Source organism: Oryctolagus cuniculus, chromosome Y (assembly GCF_051225735.1).
Source record: "Oryctolagus cuniculus isolate XC-2025 breed Fujian yellow rabbit chromosome Y, ASM5122573v1, whole genome shotgun sequence".
In the NCBI taxonomy this organism is placed as follows: domain Eukaryota; kingdom Metazoa; phylum Chordata; class Mammalia; order Lagomorpha; family Leporidae; genus Oryctolagus; species Oryctolagus cuniculus.
In genome coordinates this window covers 23,135,899-23,156,444 of record NC_142889.1, presented here as the reverse complement: position 1 = coordinate 23,156,444, position 20,546 = coordinate 23,135,899, and the positions used below count along the sequence as shown (strand labels likewise).

The 20,546-nt window shown below is 47.8% G+C and overlaps 1 pseudogene; it reads right to left on the bottom strand.

Annotated features, from left to right (window-relative positions):
- Window positions 1–3,402: 3,402 nt before the first annotated feature.
- The window catches only part of LOC149119374 (uncharacterized), a 203,251-nt pseudogene continuing 186,107 nt past the window's right edge, over window positions 3,403–20,546 (bottom strand).

Genomic DNA, 20,546 nt, shown 5'->3' with positions numbered 1-20,546 from the left:
TGTCAAAAAAAATTTCTTGAAGAGCATACATGGCTAATTTTCTCATTGTGTTGGCGACACATAATGACATAGGGATTTACCTCACATGTGATAAAATTGATGTTAACCAATTATTTCAAATGACATACTCAGTGTTCAGTCTATAATTTCATTCCCAATACACTGGAGAAGTGATTCTTCTGTGAATATTTGCAAGGAAACTATGTATTTGTATTAATTTTATAGGTTTCATTTATGAAATTTTCTGCTCAATCATTTACCAAATAGAGAAAGTCTGAGATGTGTATAGCAGGATTTTGACATATTTGATATGATTGTACTCAGACTATAGAATTTATTAAGAAACATTTTAGAAAGGTTTTAATGGGATTTTGAGAGACTTGGAAATACTTAACTAGTCTTGCGGTCAATTGTTTTATCATCATTCATTGAATGCTCACTACCTAGACATAAGTGTAAGTGCCAAATCATACCATTGAATAAAATTTTGCTGTATTTATTTTGTACTTTTTTATTGTGGTTAGCTGAAAGTTGCATAGAATTAGCTGATTTGTGGGTCAAGAAACCAAGCCATTCTTACATTTCTTGAACTTTTTATTTGGGTGCATATTTAATTTCACCATTTAGTATTTTAAACTATTATAAATTTACAATATTTCTCCTGGACATTTCTTTTTTAAAATACCATGGTAAAATCATGCTTCCCACTCACATTCTGATACCAGTATTTAGAAATGAATAAATATAAAGTATAATTACTCTTCTATTACAATTGAAGCACAAGATAAAGGGTGGACAGCATGCTTTCCCATAAAACCCTCTCTTGGATTTTCTTCTTATACCTTGACCTCATTGAATTGACTACTGAAGAACTTGACTTTTGCTTATGTTCTTGCTTTGTTCCCCTGGCTACAAACTGTAACATAGTGGTATCAGCTAAGCTTTTGATAATGTCATCAAATCAAAAGCTGTCATTAATGTGTGACTTAGTTAAGTCATATTTCCATCTCTAATTTCCATCTCTGCTGATGTTGGTCACTCAGATGCCTTATCTATTTGAGCCTAGGGGCTCCAGGCTTTCATAGGGCTCCTGTTCTTCCAGGCATAAAGAGTCAGTAAGTTTCATCTTTCATAACCCTTTGAGATACTATGGTTTACTTAATAAGGTCTGGAGGGCAATACCTTCAAAATCTATACAATTCACTTGGGAGATACCTTTAACTTACTGTGGTTTCAGTAGTCATCTGTGGCTCTTGAAGTCAGATGCTATTTTATACTTCCTTTGAATTATGTTTGATTTTATAAAGCAATATGTAAAGGATAGTGTGCTATCAAAGAAAATCCATTGCTGAATGAGGAGAATCTGACCCAAAGCTTCAGTTTAGTAAGCTACACAGTTAAGAAAATAGGCAAGCACGGCATAGTAGACTCCCTGACAGGATACAATAGGTTACAGGAAGGCCCCAGTTAAACCAAGCTTAGGAGACAATAAATTGCCTTCTGTATGATTCAAGATGATTAATATGGAATTATTTTACATTGTGTACACATATATATTTGTTGGTATCTTCTGTCTATCTTAGAGAAAAACTGATATTCAGTCAGTACCCATTGACTAGCCTCTTTTTTGAGTAGCTGAGGTTAGAATGATTGTTACCATACTAGTTATGAAATACATTTCCACTTGGTATACATGCCAAATTACATGCATGCTCAAGTATCCAACATAAAATATCAGAGTTTTTGCAAATAATCTATGCACACTCTTTTACATACTTTAATCTCTAAATATATTATGGTATGGAATACCAAGTACATTCTTTGTAAATACTTTTCTAACTGTATTGTTCATGGCATACTGACAAGACGAAAAACTTCTGTACCTATTCAAAACAGATGTAACCGTTGTAAGCCTAACTAAATATTACATGTTATTAACAGTGTGACTTAATTTATTTGAATATCTGTTCTTTGTGGATGATTGAATTAAATGATGGCCTTCATAAATATGTATGTATATATGAACTCTGGGATAATTTATATTTTACACCTAAATAAACTTTATAGATCTCTGTTTCATTTGTATGTTTTTAATTTCAACTACAGATTAAAGTTCTATGAAGTCACATATGATTGGAAATGGAAAATACTATTTAAAGTTGAAAATGCTACTATAGTGTCATTTTCATGAACTGTTGAAAAAGTTTCAAGATTTGGAAATATTTTGAGCACCAACTTTAAATTTGAGAGTAGTTTACATAAGCACTTTCTGTGAGGTTAGTTTTGAAATTTCTTTCACGTTTTGATGAATTTTAAAAACAGGATACAAATGTCTCAGAGTTTTCTTCCAAGGACACAAAGGTATTTAACGCTCAAAATGTGAAATCCATTGGATCCAAGTTCTAACCTCAAAATATCATTTCAGTTCTAAGTGCTGCCAAATTTTTCAGTTCCATCATAAATCAAGACACTGTGAATCACTAATAAGAATAGAAATTGCTTTATACACATTTTTCCCACAAAATTTCAGGTACATATATTTTAGCAAAAAATTGAAGAAAAACCTGTTAAATTATATCTGAGTGGTCAAAATTAGCAGAGATAAAAATTAGATATGGAAGTATGCCTTAACTAAGACACAGATCAATTCCAGTTATTGAGTTGGTGACATTTTAACAAATTTAAGTACCAGTTGTGTTCCAGTCAATAGCTTGGGAATGAAACAAGGATATAAGCATAAGTCAGCTTGCTCAAATCCAAATCAATTAGGTCAAGGCATATGAAGAAAATTCAGAAGAAAAATTTAAGGAAACAATCTTTCTTTTATTGTGTGCTCCAATGTGGTAGAAGAGTAATGAATTTGTAACAAACCATTTTTATGTAATTGGAATTTCTAAATGTTGGTGTCACAACTAAATTAGAAAATATAGTATTAACATAAACATCCTTTTTTTTTGCATTCTAACCATAGGTTTATTCAACACAATTCTTTCGCTATACACAACAAAGAACACACACAACAGTTATCTAAAATGTTGTAAAGTTACAAAACTCAAAACAAGAATTTGATAGTACTGACTGTACAATAAAAGCCAACAAGAGCAATACCAAGGTAACCAGCAAGCCCACTGTGAGTGGCAGGTGCCAATGGGGAGTTTCCATGATGACCCTGCAGAGCGGGCTCTCAGCTCACTCAACAACATCAATGAGTGATGGGAACTGGAGAGGGGTGTGAGGAGTATGTGTAGAGACAGAGCCATTTGTGGCCACCCCTCTGGGCCAACAGCAGCTGGTTGTAGGACAGCAGTGCCCAGCAAGGGTGTGAGAAGGCTACAGCCTGGCCCAGGCCACCTGTGGAATGGTCACTGCACTGCCAGGCGGAGCTTCGTTGTACCAGAACCCTCACTTGTCCCTGCTGAAGGGACTCTTAGGAACCAGGAATGGGTGAGCTTTATGGCTCTGAAACTGGAGGGCATCTTCCCAGGCACAACCCCACACCCTCAAGACTCTGCAGCCAGAACTTGACCTGCAGAGAAAATGACTCCACTGTGGACACTGAAGCCTGCCTACATGAGGAATTCCCTTTCCTACTGATTCTTTTCCAGCCAGAAAAGCAACAGAACTGAGGTGGCTGGGATATAAGTTACAGGGGAACAAGTTTCGGTGGGAAGAGTTGGAGCTGGAGGGGCTCCTGTGGTGGTGGCAGCCAGGAGAGCGAGATTGCCGGTGCACGGGAGACCTGACCTCAGGGAGGAGACCTTCTCATCCATGGGGGGTGACCTGCGCCACATAGGAGGTGGCAGAAGCATTCTCCTGGGAGGACTGAATCCCCAAGGGGGTGGCCTGGGCCAGGAGGCCAACACAGCAGTAGCAGTGATTTCCTGGCCATCAATTTGTGCTTCATCCATGTGCTTCAGTGCCTTCTTGGCCTCCTCAAACCCCACACAGGCATAGCCTTTAGACAGATGGGTGCATCCTGTCGACAGGCATGTCAATCATTTTACTCTTCCCATAGTGGAAAATATCTCCATGATGTGGTCCTTGGTCACGTTCCTGGTGAGCCTCCAAATGTGCACTTTGGTGGGTTTAGGAGATGTGCTCCATCTTTTCCTCTCCATTTTAGGTGGTTTGGATTTGGAGCACAGGCACCGTTTGTTGTCCTGCCTGTGACAGGAGGCATTCGGGGAGCCAGAGGAGCTACTGGAGCTGGAGCTGTGGAGCAACTGGACACCAAAGAGGAGCTGAGCAGCTGGACACTGAGGAGGAGCTGGAGCTGGAGCAGCTGGAGACCGAGGAGAAGCTGAAGCTGTGGAGCAGCCGGGGGTTGAGGAAGAGCTGGAGCTGAAGTGGCTGGACACTTAGGAGGAGCTGCAGCTTGAGTGGCTGGATGCTGAGGAGCTAGAGCTGGAGCAGCTGGACACCGAGGAGGAGCTGGAGCTGCCGATTGGCTGGGGGCCAAGGAGCTGGAGCTGGAGTGGCTGGATGCTGAGGAGAAGATGGAGATGCTAATTGCCTGGACACTGAGGAGGAGTTGGAGCTGTGGAGCAGCTGGGGGCTGAGGAGGAGCTAGAGCTGGAGTGGCTGGACTCCAAGGAGTTGGAGCTGTGGAGCAGCTGGATGCTGAGGAAGAGCTGGAGCTGAGGAGCTGCTGGACACCAAGGAGGAGCTGGAGCTCTGGAGGGGATGGACACCGAGGAGGAGCTGAAGATACTGAGTGGCTAGGAGCCAAAGAGGAGCTGGAACTGTGGAGCAGCTTGGGGCCGAGGAGGAGCTGCAGCTGGAGTGGCTGGGCACCGAAGAAGAGGTGGAGCTGCTGAGCGGATGGGAGCCGAGGAGGAACTGGAGCTTCAGAGCGGCTGGATACTGAGGAGGAAATGGAAATGGAGTGGCTGGGGGCCGAGGAGGAGCTGGAGCTGTGGAGCAGCTGGGGGCTGAGGAGGAGCCTGACCTGTGGAGTGGCAGAATGCCAAGAAAGAGATGGAGCTTGAGCAGCTGGATGCTGAGGAGTAGCTGGAGCTGGAGCAGCTGAGGGCCAAGGAGGAACTGGAACTGGAGTGGCTGGGGGCCAATGAGGAGCTGGAGATGAGTGGCTGGACTCTGAGGAGGAGCTGGAGCTGCTGAGCAGCCAACAGCCAAGGAGGAGCTGGAGCTGGAGCAGCTAGTTGCTGAAGAGGAGCTGGAGCTGGAATAGCTGGACACTGAGGAGGAGCTGGATCTGTGGAACGGCTGGACACTGAGGAGGTGCTAGAAGTGGAGTGGCTAGGGCCAAGTGGGAGCTAGAGCTACAGAGCAACTGGGTCCAAAGAGGAGATAGAGCTGGAACAGCTGGACACCGAGGAGGTGCTGAAGCTGGAGAGGCTGGGGGCTGAGGATGAGCTGCAGCTGCCGAGCGACTGGTGCCAAGGAGGTGCTAGAGCTGGACCAGCTGGACCATGAGGAGGAGCTAGAGCTGCTGAGCATCCAGGATCTGAGGAGGAGCTGGAGCTGCAGAATGGCTGGATGCCGAGGAGGAGCTGGAGCTGTGGAGTTGTTGGGGGCTGAGGAAGAGATGGAGATGCAGAGCAGCTGGACACTGAGGAGGACCTGGGGCTGGAGCAGCTGAATGTGGAGGTGGAGCTGGACCTGGAGTGGCTAGAGGTCATGGAGGAGCTAGAGCTGAAGCAGCTGGATGCCGAAGAGGAGCTGGAGCTGCCAAGTGGCCAGGAGATGAGGGAGAGCTGGAGATGCAGAGCAGCAGGATGCTGAGGAGCAGCTGGAACTGGAATGGCTGGATAATGAGGGGCTGGAGCTGGAGGGGCTGAGGGCTGAGAAGGAGCTAGAGCTGGAGCAGCTGGATGCCAAAGAGGAGCTGTGGCTGCTGAGTGACTGGTGTCCAAGGAGGAGCTAGAGCTGGAGTGGCTGGGCACTGAAGAGCTGGAGCTGCTGAGTGGCTGGGAGCCAAGGAGGAGTTGGAGCTGGAGCAGCTGGACGCCGAGTAGGAGCTGGAGCTGCGGAGTATCTGGATGCCAAGGAAGAGATGGAGCTGCCAAGCAGCTGGAGGCCAAGGAGGAGCCAGAGCTGGAGCAGCCGGGAGCCAAGGAGGAGCTGGAGCTGCGGAGTATCTGGATGCCAAGGAGCAGGTGGAGCTGAGGATCGACTGGTGGCCAAGGAGGAGCTAGAGTTGGAGTGACTGGACACTGAGGAGGAGCTGGAGCTGCTGAGCAGCTGGGAGCCAAGGAGGAGCTGGAGCTGAAGCAGCTGGATGCAAGGAGGAGATGGAGCTGCAGAGTGGCTAGACACCGAGGAGGAGCTGCAGCTGGAGCAGCTGGATGCCAAGGAGAAGCTGGAGCTGTGGAGCAGCCGGGAGCCGAGGAAGAGATGGAGCAGCAGAGCAGTGGGTGCTGAGGATTAGCTGGAGCTGCAGAGCGCCAGGGGCTGAGGAGGAGCTATAGCCACAGAGCAGCTGGACACTTAGGAGGAGCTGGAGCTGGAGCTGCAGCAGCTGGATGCTGAGGTGGAACTGGAGCTGGAGCAACTGGAGGTCACGGAGGAGCTAGAGCTGAAGCGGCTGGATGCCAAGGAGGAGTTGGGGCTGGAGTGGCCGGTAGCTAAGGAGGAGTGGAGGTGTGGAGCAGCTGGATGCCAAGGTGGAGCTGGAATTGCCAAGCAGCTGGAGGCTGAGGAGGAGCTGGAGCTGGAGTGGCTGGGAGCTGAGGAGGAGCTGGATCGCAGAGTGGCCACGGGTTGAAGAGAGCAGGAGTTGTGGAGTGGATGGACGCCAAGGAGGAGCTGGAACTGGGGAGCGACTGGTGCCAAGGAGGAACTAGAGCTGGAGTGGCTGGACACTGAGGAGGAGCTGGACTTGCCAAGTGGCTGGGAGCCAAAAAGGAACTGGAGTTGGAATGGCTGGAAGCCAAGGAGGAGCTGGAGCTGGAGCGGCTGGGAGCCTAGGAGGAGCTGGAGTTGCCAAGCAGCCGGGAGCCAAGGAGGAGCTGGAGCTGGAGCGGCTGGACTTCAAGGAGGAGCTGGGGCTGCCGAGTGGCTGGATGCTGAGGAGGAGCTGAGCTGGAGTGGTTGGATGCTGAGGAAGAGCTGGATCTGCAGAGCAGCTGGACACTGAGGAGTAGTTGGAAATGGAGTGGCTGGACACTGAGGAGGAGCTTGGGCTGTAGCAGCTGGGGATTGAGGAGGAGCTAGAACTGGAGCAGCTGGACACCAAGGAGGAGCTGGGCCTGGAGCACCTGGGGGCCGAACAAGAGCTGGAGATGCCGAGCGACTGGAGGCCAAGGAGGAGCTGGAGCTGGAGTGACTGGATGCTGAGGAGGAGCTGAGCTGGAGTGGCTGGATGCTGAGGAAGAGCTGGATCTGCAGAGCAGCTGGACACCGAGGAGGAGCTGGGCCTGGAGTGGCTGGACACTGAGGTGGAGCTGGGGCTGTAGCAGCTGGGGATTGAGGAGGAGCTAGAACTGGAGCAGCTGGACACCAAGGAGGAGCTGGGCCTGGAGCACCTGGGGGCCGAACAAGAGCTGGAGATGCCGAGCGACTGGAGGCCAAGGAGGAGCTGGAGCTGGAGTGGCTGGATGCTTAGGAGGAGCTGGAGGTGCGGAGCAGCTGGGGGCTGAGAAGAACTGGAGCTGCAGAGTGGCTGGATGCTGAGGAGGACCTGGAGTTGCTGAGCTTCCGCGAGCCATGGAGGAGCTGGAGCTGGAGCAGCTGGACACCAAGGAGGAGCTGGAGCTGCAGTGGCTGGATGCTGAGGTGGAGCAGGAGCTGGAGCAACTGGACACTGAGGAGGAGCTGGAGCTGTGGAGCAACTGGAAGCCAAGCAGAGCTGAAACTGGAGCAGCTGGATGTTCAGGAGGAGTTGGAGCTGGAGTGGCTGAATGGCGAGGAGGAGCTGGAGTTGCCAAGCTGCCAGGAGCCAAGGAGGAGCTGCAGCTGGAGTGGCTGGATGCCTAGGAGAAGCTGGAGATTCCAAGCGGCTGGACTTCAAGGAGGAGCTGGGGCTGCTGAGTGGCTGGATGCAGAGGATGAGCTGAGCTGCAGCGGCTGGATGCCGAGGAGGAGCTGGATCTGTGGAGCAGCTGACACTGAGGAGAAGCTGGAAGTGGAGTGGCTGGACACTAAGGAGGAGCTGGAGCTGTAGCAGCTGGGTGTTGAGGAGGAGCTAGAACTGGAGCAGCCGGGGGTTGAAGAGGAACTGGAGCTGCAGAGCAGCTGGACGCTGAGGAGGAGCTGGAGCTGTGGAGTGCGCCTGAGCTGAGGAGGAGCTTGAGCTGCAGAGCAGCTGGGTGCTGAGGAGGAGCTGGTGCTGGAGTGCCTGGACACTGAGGTGGAGCTTCAGCTGAAGCAGCTGGACATCGAGGAGGAGCTGGGGCTGCCGAGTAGCTGGACACTGAGGTGGAGCTGGAGCTGAGGAGTGGCCAGGGGCTGGGGAGGAGCTGGTGCTGCAGAGCGGCTGGACACCAAGGAGGAGCTGGAGCTGGAGTGGCTGGACACCGACAATGAGCTGGAGCTAGAGCGGCTGGATGCTTAGGAGGTGCTGGAGATGCCAAGCTGCCGGGAGCCAAGAAGATGCTGGAGCTGCAGAAGGGGTGGATGTCAAGGAGGACCTGGAGCTGCCGAGTGGCTGGATGCCGAGGAGGAGCTGAAGCTGGAGGGGTTGGATGCTGAGGAGGAGCTGCAGATGCCGAGCAGCCAGGAGCTGAGGAGGAACTGGAGCTGCTGGGCGCCTGGATGCTGAAGAGGTGCTGTAGCTGCAGAGCAGCTTGGCACAAAGGATGAGCTGGAGCTGGAGCAGTTGGGCGCCAAGGAGGAGCTGGAGCTGGATCAGCTGGACGCCGAGTAGGTGCTGGAGATGCTGAGCGACTGGGAGCTGAGGAGGTGCTGGAGCCATGGGGTGGATGGATGCCAAAGAGGAGCTGGGGCTGCTGAGCGGCTGGACGCCCAGGAGGAGCTGGAGGTGGAGCGGCTGGACGCCAAGGAGGAGCTGGTACTGTGGAGCGGTGGGGGCTGAAGTGCAGCTGGAGCTACACAGTGGTCAGGGGCTGAGGAAGAGCTCAAGCAGCGGAACATCAGGGCACTGAGGAGGAGCTGGAGCTGGGGCAGTTGGACTCTGATGAGGAGCTGAAGCTGTCGAGTGTCCAGGATGTGAGGAGGAGCTGGATCTGCGGAGCAGCTGGATGCCGAGGAGGAGCTGGAGCTGGAGTGGCTGGACGCCAAGGAGGAGCTGGAGCTGCCGAGCTGTAGGGAGCCAAGGAGGAGCTGGAGTTGGAGCAGCTGGACACTGAGGAGGAGCTGGAGCTGCTGAGCTTCTGGGAGGCAAGGAGGAGCTGGAGCTTGAGAGGCTGGATGCTGAGAAAGAGCTGGAGCTGCAGAGCACCTGGACACCAAAAAGGAGCTGGAGCTAAGGAGCGACCAGGAACTGAGGAGGAGCTGGAGCTGCCAAGTGGATGGGAGCCAAGGAGGAGCTGGAGCTGCATAGTGGCTTGAAGCCGATTAGGAGCTGGAGATGGAGTGGCTGGACACCAAGGAGGAGCTGGAGCTGCCGGGCGCCTGGATGCTGAGGAGGTGCTGGAGCTGCAGAGCAGCTGGACACCAAGGATGAACTGGTGCTGGAGCAGCTGGATGCCTAGGATGTGCCCGAGATGCCTTGTGGCCAGGAGCCTGGGAGGTGCCAGAGCTGCAGAGTGGCTGGACATTGAGGAGGAGCTGGGGCTGCCGAGTGGCTGGACACCGAGGAGGGGCTGGAGCTGGAGCAGCTGGATGCCAAGGAGGAGCGGCTGGGAGCTGAGGAGTAGCTGAATCTGGAACAGCTTGATGCTGAGAAGAAGCTGGATCTGGAGCTCCTGGGGGCTGAGGAGGAGCTGGAGCTGGTGTGACTGGGAGCCAAGGTGGAGCTGGAGCTGTGGAGTGGCTGGACGCCGAGAAGCTGGAGCTGGTCAGTTGGATGCCAAGGAGGAGCTGGGGGTATGGAGTGACCAGGGGCTGAGGAGTAGCTGGAGCTGCAGAGCAGCTGGACTCCTAGGACAAGCTAGAGCTGGAACCGCTGGACACTGAGGAGGAGCTGGAGCTGGAGCAGCTGGGAGCCGAAGAAGTGCTGGAGTTTCCGAGTGACTGGGGGCCAAGGAGGAGCTAGAGTTGGAGCTGCTGGACACCAAGGAGGAGCTGGTGCTGCCTAGCTGCCAGGATGCGGGGCGGAGCTGGAGCTGCAGAGTGGCTGGATGCTGAGCAAGAGCTGGAGCTTGAGCAGCTGGACACTGAGGAGGAGCTGGAGCTGCAGAGCAGCTGGACACTGAGGAGGAGCTGGAGCTGCAGAGCGGCTGGATGCCAAGGTGAAGCTGGAGCCGCTAAGCAGCTGGATGCTGAGGAGGAACTGGAGCTGCAGAGCAGCTGGACATCAAGGAGGAGCTGGAGCTTTATTGGCTGGAAGCTGAGGAGGAGCTGGAGCTGGAGCTGCTGGATGCCAAGGAGGAGCTGGAACTGCAGAGCAGCTGGAGGCTGAGAAGAGCTGGAGCTGCAGAGTGGCTGGACACCAAGAGAAGCTGGAGCTGTTCAGTTGGATGCCAAGGAGGAGCTGCGGGTATGGAGCAACCAGGGGCTGAGGAGGAGCTGGAGCTTCAGAGCAGCTGGACTCCTAGGACGAGCTAGAGCTGGAGCCACTGGACACTGAGGAGGAGCTGGAGCTGGAGTGGCTGGGAGCCGAGTAGGAGCTGGAGCTTCCGAGTGACAGGGGCCAAGGAGGAGCTAGAGCTGGAGCAGCTGGACGCAGAGGAGGAGCTGGAGCTGCCAAGCTGCCAGGATGTGGAGGGGAGCTGGAGCTGCAGAGCAGCTGGACACTGAGGAGGAGCTGGAGCTGTCGTGTGGCTGTATGCCGAGGAGGAGATGGAGCTGGAGTGGCTGGGAGCCAAGGAGGAGCTGGAATTGGAGTGGCTGGACACTGAGGAAGAGCTGGAGCTAGAGTGGTTGGACACTGAGGAAGAGCTGGAGCTGTGGAGCAGCTGGACATCAAGGAGGTGCTGGGGCTGCTGAGTGGCTGGACGCTGAGGATTAGCTGGAGCTGGAGAGGCTGGATGCCGAGGAGAAACTAGAGCTGTGGAGTGGCGGGGGCTGAGGTGGAGCTGCAAATGAAGAGCAGCCAGTGGCTGAGGAATGGCTGGAGCAGCGGAGTGGCTGGATGCAGAGGAGGAGCTGGAACTGGAGTGGCTGTGGGCCTAGAGGGGCTGGAGCTGCTGAGTGACTGGTGGCAAAGGAGGAGCTAGAGCTGAAGCAGCTGGACACCGGGGAGGAGCTGGAGATGCAGAGAAGCTGGACACCAAGGACGAGCTGGAGCTGGAATGGCTGGACACCAAGGATGAGCTGGAGCTGGAGTGACTGGACACCAAGGATGAGCTGGAGCTGCCACGCTGCCAGGACCTGAGGAGGAGCTGGAGTTTTGGAGCAATGGGACAATGAGGAGGAGCGGAACCTGGAGCAGCTAGATGCTGAGGAAGAGCTGAATCTGGAGCAGCTAGATGCCGAGGAGGATCTGGAGCTATGGAGCAGCTGGACACCGAACAGCAGTTGGAACTGGAGTAGCTGGATTCTGAGGAGGAGCTGCAGCTGGAATGCCTGGACACCGAGGAGGAGCTGGAGCTGGAGAGGCTGAACACCAGGGAGGAGCTGGAGCTGTGGAGTGGCTGGATATTGAGGAGGAGCTGGAGATGGAGCGTCTGGATGCCAAGGAGGAGCTGGAGCTGTGGTGCAGCTGGACGCCAAACAGGAGCTGGAATTGGAATAGCTGGATGCTGAGGAGAAGCTGGATCTGGAGTGCCTGGACCCGAGGAGGTGCTGGAGCTGTGGAGTGGCTGGACACCGAGGAGGAGCTGGAAATGGAGCAGCTGGATGCCAAGAAGGAACTGGAGCTGTGGAGCAGCGGGGGCTGAGGTGGAGCTGGAGCTGCGGAGTGGCCGGGGGCTGAGGAAGAGCTCAAGCTGTGGAGCAGCTGGATGCTGAGGAAGAGTTGGAGCTGGAGCATCTGAGGGCTGAGGAGGGCCTGGAGCTGGAGCGGCTGGATGCCAAGCAGCAGCTGGAGCTATGGAGCAGCTGGACACCGAGGAGGAGCTGGAACTGGATTGGCTGGACGCTGATGAGGAGCTGGAGCTGGAGCGGCTGGTCACTGAGGAGGAGCTGGAGCTGGAGCGGCTGGTCACTGAGGAGGAGCTGGAGCTGCCAAGTGGCTGGTCACTGAGGAGGAGCTGGAGCTGTGGAGTCCCTGCTATTCATGTGGGAGACCACATGAAGTTCCTTCCTCCTGGCTTTGTCTTGGCCCAGCTTTGGATGTTGTGGCCATCTGGGGAGTCAATAGTGGATGGAAGGCATCCCTCTGTGTCTCCCTCTCTCTCTGTAACTCTGGCTTTCAAATAAATGAATGAATCATAAAATAATTTTCCAAATGAATCACTTCTGATGGTTTGTAATATACAAAGATATAATTTGTGTCATCAATAATATAAACTTTAAAGACTTAATATTAATTATTATAAATGAATTCTACAAAGAATTAAAATTTTTGTATGCATATACATTTAATGTAGTATCAATTTAACATGAGTCATTGTAACTTTAGAACAATATGCGTGATCCCCATAATAACCACAGAGCCATTTTTATATATAAAAGGAAATGGGAAAGTAATCAGGATAAGTCACTACAAAAAAGTTAAACACAAAGGAAGCCAATGATGTAGGAAACATTAAAAAAGAAAATATAAGACCTAAAGACAACACAGAACATGGCAAAACTATGTACTTTGTTGCCAAAATTAATTCATCAGTCCAGGAATAAAATTTCCCAATGAGAAATATATTTTAAAATTTTATTTAAGCTATATATTTCATATACACAGATTTAGTAACATAGTGATACTTCCCACCTCATCATTCCTATGGCCCATGCTCTCACATCTCATCCTCCTTTCTCCCCTATTTTCACTCTTAATTTTTACAAAGATCTGTTTTCAGTTTACTTTATACTAATTATATTAACCCTACACTAAGAAAGCAGTTCAACAAATAGCACGAATAAGAAAACACTGTTCCTCAACAGAAAAGACAAGGGCAATAAACAATCATTGAATCTCAAAATGTCAATTTCACTCCAACATATTAAATTTCAGATAATTTATTAGTTACCACAGATCAGGGAAAAATTATTTATGCATATACACTTAAGTCAGAATCAACTTGACATGAATCATTACAACTTTAGAACAACATTTATAATCCCCATAGATAAAATAAAACTATAATCCCACAAAGACATTTTATGTATAAAAAAGGAATGAGAAGGTGTTCAGAATGTGTCAAAAACTGAACATAAAGGAAGCCAACAAAGGCCGGTGCCACATCTCACTTGGCTAATCCTCTGCCTGTGGCACCAGCACCCCGGGTTCTAGTCCCATTTGGGGTGTCTGATTCTGTCCCGGTTGCCCCTCTTACAGTCCAGCTCTCTGCTGTGGCCTGGGAAGGCAGTGGATGGCCCAAGTCCTTGGGCCCTGCACCCACATGGGAGACCAGGAGGAAGCACCTGGATCCTGGCTTCGGATTGGAGCAGTGCACCAGCTGTGGCAGCCATTTGGGGGGTGAACCAATGGAAGGAGACCTTTCTCTCTGTCTCTCTTTCTCTCACTGTCTAATTCTGCCTGTCAAAAAAAGAAAGGAAGCCAACAAAAGTAGGGGTCACTGAAAAAGAAAATATAAGACCTAGAGACAACATGGAACATCATGGCAAAACTAAGTAATCTAGTCCATATTTAATATTTCCCAATGAGAACATAGAATATGGATAATATTTCCCAATGAAAATCAGAGATAGCTTGAATGGATAAAAACAAACAGAAGTTAAACTATATAGTGCCTATAAGAGATTCAAATCAGATATAAACAGATTCTTATTTTGAAACTGAAAGGGGCCAGCGCCGCGGCTCACTAGGCTAATCCTCCGCCTTGCTGTACTGGCACACTGGGTTCTAGTCCCAGTTGGGGCGCCGGATTCTGTCCCGGTTGCCCCTCTTCCATGCCAGCTCTCTGCTGTGGCCAGGGAGTGCAGTGGAGGATGGCCCAGCTGCTTGGGCCCTGCACCCCATGGGAGACCAGGAAAAGCACCTGGCTCCTGGCTCCTGCCATCGGATCAGCGTGGTGCACCAGCTGCAGCGGCCATTGGAGGGTGAACCAACGGCAAAGGAAGACCTTTCTCTCTGTCTCTCTCTCTCACTGTCCACTCTGCCTGTCAAAAAAAAAAAAAAGAAAAAGAAAAGAAACTGAAAGGATGGACAAGTTTTTTCATGAAAATGGTAATCAAAAGAGAGAAGAGGCTGTATTGTTATAAATAAGTAGAATTAGACAAACATACTACAAGACACAAAGAAAGATAAAACATGACAAAATAGTGACTCCTTAAATAGCTATAACTATTATAAGGCACATTCACAAATATTTCCATGCCTAAAAGTTTCTAAAAGCACGGTCTATCAACAGTATGTTATGGGGAATGCAAGATGATGGAATAGTAGCAGGTAGGTCTGCTCTAGGTTCTATGAAATTTGTGAAAAAAAAAAGTTGCAGGGACAACTGCAGTTGGAGGTGATGTGAAAGTAGTGGAAATGGTCTTGACCTGAGTGGAAGATACAGGCATGCAGCATGGAGCACACAGCATGAACACAACAAAGAAACCAGCAGCCCACACTGGCTAGCAAGTTGAGGTAAGACTGCACTGGCCCATTCCACTGTTGATATGGCTGGAAGGCAGCCTAGTAGACAACACCATGCTTGAGTCTGGCCCAGAACCCTCAGGAGAGATAGGATACTGCTCAAATAGAGTGGGGTAAGCGGTGCATCTCTGTCTCCATTTCTTCCTCCTCCACACCAATGCCCTGTGGCTAACTGTGAAAAGGTTGTGCCATTTCAGACATAAACAGTAGCAGCTACTCCAGCTCTTCTGTGCACATACAGAAGCTAGAAGGAACTGTCAGCAGGGGCAAATAGAGCAGTTTGAGAGCACTGCTGGGGTCTGCCCCCATACAGACACTGGGACAGCAACCTTCCACTCTGCTTACCCTGCAATGGGTGTGGAATGGGAGCCAGCACCACAGAAGGAACGTGCCACCCATGGGAACTCTTGTACCTGCCCAGTACAATTGTGAAGAGTAGGGCTGTGGCTGGTGGGTAATGTGAACTCTTGTGATATATGGATTTTTACCATGGGGAAAATTAGCATTCAGCACTGACTCTGAGTTTCATAAAACCAACACAGAAAAATAGTCTTTGTATACACAGACAAGGTAATGGTTGAGAAAGCTCAGTTCCATTCACAATAGTTCCAAAATAATCAAATATCTTGGAGTAAATTTAACCAAGGATGTCAAAGATATCTAAGGTGAAAATTACAAAATGCCAAAGAAATAGAAAAAGACATAATAAATTGAAAAATTATCCATGTTCATAGATTGAAAGAATCAATATAATCAAAATGCCCATATTAGTAAAAGTAATTTGAAGATTCAGTGTATTTCTAATGAAAATATTAAAGACATTCTTCACCTGTCCAGAACAAAATGATGCTAAAATTCATATGGAAACAAAAGAGACCCCGGATACCTAAAACAATCTTATGTAATAAGAACAAAGGCAGATGCATCACAATACCTGATTTCAAGACATACTACAAGGAAGTTATAATCAAAACAGCCTGGTACTGGCTGAAAAATAGACTGGTAGACCAATGAAACAGAATAGAAATTCCAGGAGTGAATCCATGCATACAACCAATTTATCTTTGTTCAAGAAGCTAAAATCTACCACTGGAGAAATGAGTCTCTTTAACAAATGGCTCTGGGGAAACTAGATCTCCATGTGCAGAAGTATGAGATTAGACTCCTACTCACACTTCACATAAAAATCCACCCAAAATGTATCAAAGACAAAAATCTATGACCTGATACCATGAATAGCATGGCATAGGAAAAGAGTTCTTGGAAAAGACTTCAGAAGCACAGGCAATCAAATCCAAATAAGACAAATGGGATTACATAGAGCTGAGAATCTTCTTCACTGTAAAAGAACCAGTCAGCATAAGTAAGAGGTAATAGACAGAATGGAAGAAATTATTTGCAAACTACAAAACTGATACAGGGTTAACATCCAGAATCCATAAAGAGTTCAAGGAACTCAACAACAGCAACAATAACAGCAAACCAAGTTAAGAAATGGGAAAAGTAGTTGAACAGGCATTTTTCAAGAAAGGAAATTCAAGTGGCCAACAGACACTTAGAAAATGTTCAGGGTCACTAACCATTAGGGAAATGCAAATCAAAACCACAATGAGGTTTCATCTCACCCCAGTTAGAACAGCCCACATACAGAAATCAACAAATGCTGAAGAGCATGTAGGTAAAATAGTACCCTGGTACTCTGTTGGTGGAAATGTAAACTGGTGCAACCACCATGGAAGACAGAGATCTCAGAGATCTGAATATAGACCTACCATACAGTGCAGCCATCACACCATCACGATCCTGGGAATTTACACAAAACAAAAGAAAACAGTAGATGAGTTACCTGAACCTCCATGTTTATTACAACACAATTGACAATAGCTAAGACAGAATCAATGCTGATGCCCATCAACTGATGACTGGCTAAAGAAATTTTGTTATAGTTACACTATGCAATTCTACTCAGCTGAGAAAAAGATGAAATCCTGTCTTTTGTAACGAGAGGGTCACAACTGAAAACCATTATCCTGAGTGAAATAAGACAATCCTGAGATGACAGATACCATATGTGTTCCTGGATCTGGGATAACTAACATAGTATCTGAAATATAATGTAATGGAGTGAAATAGATATCTTGAGATTTAAAAAAGTTATAAAAATTTTAAATCAAATTATAATTAATGAGAAAATTAATGAGATAGACATGAATTAATAATGAGACCCCAGAATGGAGATAAAGCTGAGGACGAATGCATTCATGGGTGAATTTTTAAAAATACAAAATAATTAATAACAATTCTTTCCAAACATAGAAAATTAAGGAAGGAAACATTTCTAATTTATTATATGAGGAAAACAATACTCTAATAAGAATGGCAGGCAAAGCTGCTAGAAAAAGAGGGAGCCCAAGCCTGTGATGCAGCTCAATAGGCTAATCCTCTGCCTGCGGCACAGGCACCCCAGGTTCTAGTCCTGGTCGAGGCGACAGATTCTGTCCTGGTTGCTCCTCTTCCAGTCCAGCTCTCTGCTGTGGCCCAGCAGTGCAGTGGAGGATGGCCCAACTCCTTGGGCCCTGCACCTGCATGGGAGACCAGGAGAAGCACCTGGCTCCTGGCTTTGGATCAGCATGGTGTACCAGCCGCAGTGTGCTGGCTGCAGCAGCCAATGGGGGGTGAACCAACAGAAAAGGAAGAACTTTCTCTTTGTCTCTCTCTCTCTCTCACTGTACATTCTGCCTGTCAAAAAAAAAAAAAGAAAAAGAAAAAGAAAAAGAAAAAGAGGGATCCCAAAAATTCATACCTATTATGCATTTTGATACAATAAATCTGTACAAAACAATTCCAAAATAAATGCAACTGCTTGTTTAAAAGATTTTACACAATAGATTTATTCTTAGAAAGCAAGGTTAGTTCAACTTATGAAAATGAATCATTGTCATAATGCCTCATTATCAGAATGAAGGGGAAAATATGACCATTTAAACTGATACAGAAAAAAAGTCACAACACCTTTTCATGATAAAGAGACTCAAAAAATTAGTACTAGAAAACTATCTCAACATAATAATTAATGAAAGAAAACTTTCACCATTTGTAATCTACATAGCCCTAGGAGACTTAATGAGACTAATTAGGCAAGAATGAAAACACATTCAAACTGAGAAGGAAGATATCTTTATGTATATATGCATGAGCACATACATTTGTATAGAGAAGCATTCCTGTTTATTAATCTGAATTATAACACAGATAACTTGAAATTCTTCAATAATCATCCAATTACTATAGAAGCTGAAAGTTAGAAGTGATTAACATGGCATTGGAGTGTGCAGAGTGCTTTGGAGCCTATGTGGATGGTATAGGAAGACCTGGGCATAGGTAAGGGTGATATCCTCATGGGCTGTGAAGAGACACATCACCTGGGAGTGTGGATGTTGTTCTGGGTGGAGGAGTGTGGTGGCATGGAAGAAATCTGAATCTGCATGGGCAGTCTTCAAAGTTAGGTGTGTGAGACCAATCCCCTGGACTTGCTCTCCAAGTGGGGCCATATCTGGGAGATGGTGCTCAAGGATCTGCATGCCTTGAGACCCTCTTAATGGCTGCAGGGACCCATCAGATACTGAGGGTACAATTTATGGAAGGAATGATTAAGATTATGGTCCATGTCACCATCAGGTGGAGTTACTCTGCTTACCAACATTGGGCTGGTTGGCCCCATAGTGGGAGGAATGGTCAGTCTCTAAGATCTGATATCTGAATTGTTGATTTAGGAATTCTTCCACCATGAAATTAATTGGACCTAAAGGATCAAACTCAAGAAAAGGAGGTGCATGGGCTGGGATTTTGGTTTAGTATGCTAAGTCTCTACCTGTGGTGTTGGCATCACATATGGGTTCCGGTTTGAGGCCTGCCTGACCCATTTCCAATCCAGCTCTCTGCTAATGGCCTGGGAAACCAGTGTAAGATGGCCCAAGTACCACCTGCACCCATGTCGGAGACCTAGAAGAAAGTCCATGCTCCTGGATTATGATTGGCCCAGCTCTGGTTGTTGCAGGCATTTTAAGAGTGAACAAGTAGATAGAAAACAATTCTCTCTGCCTCTCTCACTCTCTGTAATTCTGACTTTCAAATTAATAAATAAATCTTAAAAAAGAAGAGGAGGTGTCCATATAAAGATGTGCACATGGATGGAATGGGGATGATTAAGTGTCTTAGAAAATATGGAATATATCCTTGGTAAACCAGATGACACCAAATTCTGTTCTGATGTGGGTCTAACTTCCTGTATCAGATTTTATATTGACAGAAGCATCAGCAGGGACTACTCACTGTCTGGGTTTGGATTCCATACCAATATAGACATAATCTACAGTAGCTCTCTTCCTTAAAGCCCTACCGAGATAAGATGCTTTCCTTTTTTTTTTCTTTTGATTTTGGATAAATCACCAGCTTTATGCTTATAATGTACATTGTAGATTGATGATTTAGTGGCATAGCTATTCTTAAGGAAATAAAAATGAACTACATAATTTCTACAAGGGCTATATTAGTAGCTTAAACTTGTAGAAATTGTACTTTTTGTTCAGAAAATAAGTTGTATGTTTTTCAATCAAAATTATGGAGGGAAAAACTGAGCTATATCTTTTGTAGTTTGCTCTGCTATAGAGATAAATATTATTGTGACATAGTGGGTTCTGTCTTTGCCCAATTTTTTTTTTCTTTCATAAATTTTCCAAGGTGTTTCTTACAACTACTCACTGTATTTATTTTGGTTATTTCCATATACTTCACAATTGTATTTCTCACTATTGTGTTATACATTCCTTAATATATATTTTAAATATCTCTGATCATTCTGTCATATAAAGTTTCTTCAACACATGTAAGAATGCAAGTTGTGAATGGACAAGGCCATCTAAAATTGCTTTATGCAGAATTTCTCTTGACAAAAATTGTTTATAAAAGTACAAGTTGGAGGGGATTCAAAGATGGTTGACTAGGAAAGCGAGGTGCTGCTTCTGACAAGAGGAAGTACTAGAAAAAAATAGAAAGTAAATTCTCAGGGGAGAGTTGGAGAGAAGCTTGCAGGGAAATTCTACAGAAAGAATAGGAATGCTGTGGAGCAGCACAGAGAGTGCAGATACACAGCAGCAAGTGTCACACTACACGTGAATCCCACAATCCTCAAGGAGACAAAAGGTTCTAATATCAAGGTGAGGGCACACTGTGGCAGCCTGTACCACTGGTGATATGGCATGAGGGAGAACCTCTCAGACTACACTGAGTTTGAATCCATCTGGAGCCCAAGGGAGAGGGAGGATAAGCACCTCATCCAGTGAAGGAAAAGCACATTTCTTTCTCCTCATCCCCACACAAGGGTGCTCACAACAGGGAGAAGGTACCATCTTGACACCAGCAGAGGCTGCAGTGGCTCTTCTGTGCGTGACTGGGGGAGATTCCTAGAAGAAAAATGCTGTGTTCTCCACTGACTTTGAGTCTGGTTGGAAGGGTTGAGAGGGAGCTGTGCTCCTATTTAGGATTTAGAGGCACCCCCAACCTCTCAACATATCACAGGCTCTGAGGCTCAATTGCCAAGGCAGATCACCCCTAAGCAGCTGGCTCTGAAAACAACTCTGCTTTCTACATGGATGAGGCAGGCTCATTGGGCAGAGGGTATCTTCTTCACCCCATGACTGTTGGAAATCTGTGACTGCAAGATATGGCATGGGGCCTAACTGGGTTTCTGGGCAATCACTGTGTCTGGCATCAGAATCTCAGATCACCCTAACTGCCTGAGATAGGTCACTACAGAGGG